At 43.2% G+C, this 8,363-nt stretch overlaps 1 long non-coding RNA gene across 1 annotated transcript in view; it reads right to left on the minus strand.

Annotated features, from left to right (window-relative positions):
* Positions 1-4,372: 4,372 nt before the first annotated feature.
* The window catches only part of LOC116857843, an 8,627-nt gene continuing 4,636 nt past the window's right edge, over positions 4,373-8,363 (minus strand). Inside the window, exon 3 of the long non-coding RNA XR_004380811.1 lies at positions 4,373-4,561. This is a non-coding gene — a long non-coding RNA (uncharacterized LOC116857843). The remainder of the gene's footprint in view (positions 4,562-8,363) is intronic.

An 8,363-nucleotide genomic window follows, 5' to 3' on the forward strand; every position in this document is an offset into this window, starting at 1 on the left:
TTGTGCAATAATTAATTTAACCATTCTCCTCCTAATAGACATATAAAGTGTTTCCCATTTGTTGCTATGATTAACAGGACTGAAATCAACATCTTTGAACATGAAATCTTGGGCAAAGGTGCATGCTTTCTCATAGGAAAGATGTAGCAAAGTACAAGCCTGATGTAAGTGGGTGAGTGTGAAGATTGGGAAGTTTTAACAAGTATTGCTGAACTTCTGCTCCAAAAGTGCTCTACCACTTCATGGTCTGACCAGTGAATGTGTGTGACTGCCTTACATCCTCCTAGGCATTTTTTCATCACACTTTGAAATTTTGGTCAAACTTTGGGGTGAAAGATGGTCTCAGTATTTTTTTACTTTTTATTTCCTTCTTTTCTAAAAAGGTTGAATATAAAATTCAGTGACTCCCTTAGAGTGGCACTTCTGCATTACTGTCTTGAGTGCCTGGATTTTTCTCAGCATACTTTTATATTTTGAAAAAGACATTCCTCCTTTACTTATAAAAGCAAGGACTTCACAGAAGGATCAGTTGCTGAGCCGTGGAGCGAGGCAGGACACCCTTAGCTAATGAGGGTTGGAGGTCAAAGCAATTGTGAGGGCCCATAAGGGAGAGAGAGACCATGTGTAAAACCTCATCTAGAGAGCCCAGGGCAGGCTGGTGGTCAGCATTCTGGATCGAGAGTTGAGCACAAAGTGGGCAAAGAACCATAAGGACAAGAGCGAGGAATGTGGGTAGTGGGTCCAAGAATTTCTGTTAGTAGGCTTGGCAAATCTCTGAATTGCCACCACCAGCTGAAGTTGTGAGGTGGTCTCAGTGGGCAGGTCTGCTGGGTGAGAGGACACCCTGCCCTGCCTCTAAAGTCTCCATGCCCAAAGTCAGGCAGACCACAGATGGCTTTCCGGCATCACGCGGTTATGCTGCCTGCTGGATCCCGGGAGGGCTACATCTCTTGGCTGCTGTAGTAGCTCACAGCATCCTCGCCAGTGTTCCAGGCTGGGCACGTTTGCTAAGTGATGACAGCTGAGATGGGCCACGAGTACCAGTGAGCACTGTAAGGGGCCTACCACTGCAGGGAGGTGGAACTGAGGGGAGATATGCTTTGGCCTATTGCCTCAGTGATTCTACAGATAAAGGGTTGAGTGTGGACATGTCTGGAAGAGATGATCTAGATGGTATTTGCAATTCACACTGTCCTCCCTGGTTCCTGACCTCCTGGCACACCAGAGGCCGGATGTCCTATGCCTCTATCTGGTGGCCTCCTTGCCATCAGCTATTTCCTAGGGTAAGAGGTTGACTCAGAATGCAGACATTTGTAGGATGGATAGAGAATCTGTGATGATGGGACTGTTTATTAAATCGACCATGGGTGACAGGGATGCATGGAGTCCAGAGCTGTATCTTTCTGGTTATAATAACCTAGGCTGGATGTACTTGGAAAAAAAAAAAATCTGTACTAGTCCTCTCCAGGTTATCACATGATCTGTAGCACAATGTAAATCACGACTTACTGTGTAGTGTGGGGAGGATTTGTGTTTCTAAGAAAGTTGCGTTTATTGCCTAAGTGACAACTGAGTGAGAATAATGTACAGTGAACAGGACAGGAAATAAGGTTTATTTCCCTGTATTAGAAATTTAATAGAAGTTGTATATCCTCCCTTGAGCAAGTCATAACACGGATTACTCCTTGCATCTCCTTCCACATTTGCATAAGTAAGTCTCATATCCCACACTCTTTGTATAGTTCTGTATTTTATTTGAAATCACTACATCTATCAGAAGCATATTATTATCATTTGGCTCAATAAACTGCAGTTAGACCCCAGAAATTATGGCCTAGAAGGACAGAAAAGTGGATATTGGCAAACACTAATAATTGTACAAGTTACGGCCTCCCTATTTAAAGTCTTTCATTTTGAAATAATTTTATACTTACACACAAATTGTAAAAATAGTACAGAAAATTCCTGTGGCTCTTACAACCAGTTCATCCAAACAAATCTGTTTACATTGTGATAGTTCATTTAGCAGAACTCATAGACTGACATTGGTAGAGTAGTATTTAACTGCAATCAAATCTGGATTTCACCAGACTTCAAGTAGACAGGCAATCAGTGCTTTTTGTTATGTTTTGTTTTCTTTGGTATATAGCTAAAGACATTTTTGTCCCATGTATAAATCTGTATGAATCCTACCAGAATTCAGACACAGAAATTTCCCCAAGCCCCAGAGAAACTCCCTATGTTCCTTCTCTTTTGGGGTTTAGTATTTTTTTTCATGTTAAGTGCACTCTTTAATCCGCACACCCCTATTTCAGCCATCCCCCCCACTCGGCTCCCCTCTGGAACCATCAGTTTCTTCTCTATCGTTCAGAGTCTGTTCCTTGGTTCTTTTTTTCCCCTTGCTCATTTGTTGTTTCTAATTCCACATGAGTGACATCATAAGGTATTTGTCTTCCCCTGATTTATTTCATTTAGCAATATACTCTAGCTCCATCCACATCATCACAAATAGCAAGATTTCATTCCTTTCTTATGGATGAATAATATTGCATTGTGGGTATATAAGTACATGCATACACACACACACACACACACACACACACACACACACACACACGAATATACATACATGCATGCACCATGTCTTTATTCATTCAACAATTGATGGACACTTGAGCTGCTTCCATAGTGAGGTTATCGTAAATAATGCATCAGGGTACATGTATTTGCATTATTATATTTGTATATTTTTGGTAAATACCCAGTAGTGTGATTACTGGATCATAGGGTAGTTCTATTTTTAACGTTCCTTCTTGATAATCACAGCAGATGTAATCCTTGGCAACCATTGGTCTATTCTCTATTAGTATAATTTTTCTTTTCTGAAAATGTTATATAAATGGAATTTAAAATTACATAATTTTATGAAATGGGCTTTTTCAGTTGGCCTAATGCACTTGGGATCCTCCCAAGTTGTCAGGACAAATAGTATGTCCCTTTTGACTGCTGAATAGTATTCCCAGTATTCCCAGTTTATCCTTTTATCCACTGAAGGAGGCCGGAGTTATCTCTGGTTTGGGGCGATCACAAATACAGTTGTTAGGTACATTTGTGTATGCTGTTTTGTGTGAACATCTATTTTCATTTCACTAGGGTAAGTTTTCAGAAGGGGCTTGCTCTGTCATCTGGTAAGTATATGTTTAACTTGTAAGAAACGGGTAAGTTGATTTCCAGCGATCCTGGACCATGTTACACTGTCACCATCACTGAGAATCAGATCTACTTGTTCTGTACCCACAGCAGCACTTGCTATTTTCAGTAATTTCTGCTTTACCTACTCTAGTAGGTATGTGGCAGTATGTTGTTGTGGCTTAAATTTACATTATAGTAATGGACAGTGGTGTGAATAGTTTGTCATCTCCTTATTTACTATCCATATATCCTCTCTGGCGAACCGTGTGTTCAAAAGCCATATGCTCATTTTCTATGTAGATTGTTTCTTGTTGTTAAATGTAGAGAACTTTTTTAGGGCAGTGGGGGATGGTATGCATGTGATCAAAGCGTCATTAGCTAATACCAAAGAAAACACAACCCAAGTCTTTGATCAGAGAGGTGACTGGTAAGTATTTCTCACCGGTACGTAGTGGAGGTGAGCTGTGTGCCTTAAAGCTTGGGGTGGTCCTGTGGCCTGCAGTAAATGCATAGGACATCATCAGTGGAGGGAAAATTTTAAAGCTCTGCCCCTGAATCTTCCCAGTGTGCCTTAGGACCAGCAGTTTCTACTGCTTCATCGTGGGACCCTGAGAGACCACTGCTCTTGGTATCCATGGGGTTATGGAAGGACAGCACATCCGAAACCTCCTTACAGGTAAGTACGGGCCTTTATTATTTTTTGAATTTAGTGTATGGCTTCGAATTAGCAAATATCACAGTAAATCACATTGGTAAGGCCAGTATTTCTTTTCAGCAACCCTTGAGCATGGATGCGTGCTCGCAGACACACATGACTGGTAGATGTCGGTGTGCATAATCACGCCGAGACCTTCCCAGCAAGAAGGTAACGTTGTTGGTATAGTCCCTCTTGCTCAAATATAAAATGAACAGTCATGACGAAGGCAGACATGCTGAAAAGAATACAAAGAACTCTTCCTTGTGGCCTTCTAGAATGCCTCTGAACACTTGGCAGGTAGTCTTTTGCTTTAAGTTCAAAGATGTGCACTCTGCCGAGCATTTCTATGGCCTTGTCAGCAAACTGGGTGTCACTAGTGAGGGGAGCTTAAATGGTGGCAGCGACTGCCTGAGACTGGTCTCTAGATGACTCTCCTGGGCGTGACCAGGAAGGGCTACCGCTCTGCTGAGGAGTAGATCTAAGAATTCCTAAACATAATGGCACTGTAGGCTGGGAAGAAACTCTTCACCTGTGGGAGGCCAGGAAGCTCATGACCAGACATTTGGTGCAGGAAACGTACCCCAGGACCACCAGGTGCCAGATGGACATCCTCCATGCTCTGAGTTCTTGTGGGGCCCGAGAGCCCATGCCAAGACCAGAAGGAGTAAAGTCCTGGAGGAAGGTTTGAGAAAAGTCACTTAGAATGTCCACAGTTCCTTTCCTTACCAATATGATGAGGCTTTCAGAAGTGAGGGAGAGCGAGTAAAAGGGACTTGTAGCAAGGGTTGGCTGGTTTCTTTAGTTTTTTTAGTTTGTGGTTGAAGAGCAGTCTTGGGAGTCCCTCCCCACCCCGCCCATACACCACTGCACACTCTTTGCCCATTTTCTCCTTCCCTTCTCCCGCTCCCTCCCCCTGCCACACACACACCATGCCTTCCATTCCCATCCCTCTGGCCTGCACGTACCTGCACGCACTGTGCTCTCCCTTCCCGTCTTTCCTTTCCCTCCCCTCCTACACATGTGGTATGTATGGCCCTTCCCTTCCCCCCACCATACACAAGGCATTTCTGCCCTTCTCTCAACCACACCCACACTACACTACCCCTGCCCATCTTCCCCTTCCTTTCCTGCTCATCCCTACTATTCTCTGCAAATACAACTACAGCAAAAATTTCCATCTTCTTCCTTCCCTGTCTCCACCTGTGCTTGTGCTTTCCATTTTTTACCCACACTATACTCTTCCTTACCACCCCTCTTCCTGTTTAACCTCTTCTCCTCCACACACACACTCACTACTGCAGCCTTCCCACCCTCACTTTATCTACCAGTGGACATGCTCCCCTTTCTTTCATTACTGCATTTATACACATTGCTTTTCCTCTTGTTCTCTTCCCTTTTTTTCTGTACACACACAACACTATACTCTCCCTTTCCTTCCCATCTCCACACATACACAGTAGAATTCCTTCCTTTTCCTTCTCCCTACACACTAAAACGCAATTACACTATACTTTCTGATTTTCTCTTCCATTCCCTCTTCCCCCACACTACCGTGTTCTGTCCCTTCCCCCCTTTCCTTTTTTGACTCTGCCATCCTTCTCTCTTACACACACCACAATCCCTTGCCATTGGTCCCTTCCCTCTTCCACACACCACACTGCCCTTGTTCCCATCCCATCTCCAACTCTCTACGTCGTCCCCTCCTTTACCTTCCTTTTTTTGCCTACACACACACTGTACTCTAACTCATCTTCTCATTTTTTTCTCCACACCACACTGTTATTTCATTTCTCTTCCATTCTCCAAACACACACAATGCTATACTGCCTTTCCCCAGTGTTCCCGTTTCCTGTGCCCATACACACACAACACTACACCAGTCCTTTTCTACACACACTACACTATTCCTTCCCCTTCCTTCTCTGTGCAAACATTCTACAGGATCCTCTCTCCAAACATACACACTACTTCATTCACTGCCCTCCTTTGCTTCCCTGTTCTACATACACACACCACCCTATCCATTCTCTTCCCTAACCACAAATTCTACAAAATTTCCTCCCTTCTAAATATACAACAGTATCCTATCCCTACTTTTTCCTTCTCCAGACACACTATATTTTCCCTTGTCTTCCCTTTCTTCACACAAGAACACAAACTGCTCCATTCACATCCATCATTTGCTTCCCTATTTCACACACACCACCGATCCATCCTCTTCCCTATACACAAATTCTACAGTATTTCCTCTATTCTGCAAATACGCACACAGTACCTTAATCCAAGACTTTCCTTCCCCAGAACACTATATTCTTCGTTTTCTTTCCTTTCCTCAACTGCACAAACACACATACATTATTCCTTCCGCTTCCTCTCTGTGCAAACATTGAACACGATCCTTCTACAAACACACACACCCCATCCATTCTCTTCCCTATACACAAATTCTAGACTATTTCCTCCCTTCTCCAAATAGACACACACTACCCTAACATTACCCTTTCTTTCTCCACACCCACACACGATATGCTCCCTTTGCTTTCCTCAAAGACAGTAGCGCACACACTACCCTCCTTTGCTTCCCTGTTCTACAAACATTCACCCCTATCAATTCTCTTCCCTATACACAGATTATAAACTATTTCCTCCCTTCTACACGAAGATACATACTACCCCATTGCTACCCTCTCCCTGTCCAACACACACGATTCTCCACACTACACTATGGCTTCTCCAAACACAGACTAGACTATTCACATCCCTCCTTTGCTTCCCTCTTCTACACACAGACACCACCCTATCCATTCTCTTCCCTACACACAAATTCCACATAATTTCCTCCCTTCTAAATACACACATGGTACCCTATCCCTAATTGTTCCTTCTCCAAACACACTATATTCTCTTATTCTTCAACCACACAAGAACACAAACTGCTCCATTCACGTCCATCCCTTGCTTCCGTGTTTTACAAAGACACACCACCTGCTCAATGTTCTTCCCTATACACAAATTCTAGACTATTTCCTGCCTTCTATGTACATACGCTACCTATGCCTCCATTATCCTTCTCCAAAAACACTATACTCTCCTTTTTCTACCCTTTCCTCAACTACACCGAAACACATACTACACTATTCATTCCCCTTCCTTCTCTGTGCAAACCTGCCACACTATTGTTTCTGCAAACACACACACAACCCTCTTAACGTGACTCCTTTGCTCCCTGTTCTGCAAACACACACCAGCCTAGCCATTCTCTTCCCTATACACAAATTATACACTATGTGTATATCCCTCTCCAAATACACAGATGACCCTGACCTACCCTTTCCGTCTCCACACACACAATATATTATCTCCGTTCTTCCCCCTCCTCAACCACACAAACACTGACAAACTATCACTGTACTGTACAAAGATTCTACACTATCACGTCTCCAAACACACACAGTGCACTTACTCCCTCCTTTGCTTCCCCATTCTAAAGACACATAAAACCCGATTCATTTGCTTCCCTTTACACAAATTTAAGACTATTTCCTCCCTATTCCAAATGGACAAATATACCTATGCCTATATTTTCCTTCTGGAAGCACAGTATACTCTCCCTTTTAGTCCCCTTCCTGACCCACACAAACACACAACTGGACAATTCATGTCCAGCCATTGCTTTCGTCTCATAAAAACACACCACCCTGTCATTTCTCTTCCCTGTACACAAATTCTACCCTAATTTCTCCCTTCTGCAAATATGCACAAATGGCACTGTCCCTTTGCTTTCCTTGGTCACACACTTGCACCATATTCTCCCTTTTCTTCCCTGTCTTCATCCTCACAAACACTCTACTACACTATTCAGGACCCTGATTGGCTTCCCTGATATACAAACACACACCACGCGATCCATTCTCTTATCTACAAACAAATTCTAGACTATTTACTCCCTTTTCCAATGTACACACAATACCTCTGCCTACAATATTCTTCTCCAAAAACAATACTCTCCTTCTCTTTGCCTTCCTCAACCACACAAACACACAACTACACTATTGACTTCCCTCCCTTGCTTCCCTCTCGTAGAAACACACCACCCTGGGATTCTCTTCCCTAAACACAAATTTACCCAATTTTCTCCTTTCTCCAAATATGCACACAAGACGCTATCCTTTCATTTTCTTTTTCCACACATTTGCACTGAATTCACCCTTTTCTTCCCTTTCCTCTTTGTCACAAATACTCCCCTACACTATTCATGACCCTGGACGGCTTTCGGGATCTACAAACACACATCTTGCGTTCGATTCTCTTTCCTATACTCAAATTCTGGACTATTTCTTCCCTCTTCCAAATGCACACCCACCATATACCTCCAATTTCCTTCTCCAAAACCATTGTACTCTCCATTCTCTTCCTCTTCCTGAACCAAGTAAACACAGAACTACCCGATTCCCGTCCCTCCTTGCTTCCCGTC

This window comes from Lontra canadensis, unplaced genomic scaffold (genome assembly GCF_010015895.1).
Source record: "Lontra canadensis isolate GAN:19392208 unplaced genomic scaffold, GSC_riverotter_1.0 scaffold127, whole genome shotgun sequence".
Classification (NCBI taxonomy): domain Eukaryota; kingdom Metazoa; phylum Chordata; class Mammalia; order Carnivora; family Mustelidae; genus Lontra; species Lontra canadensis.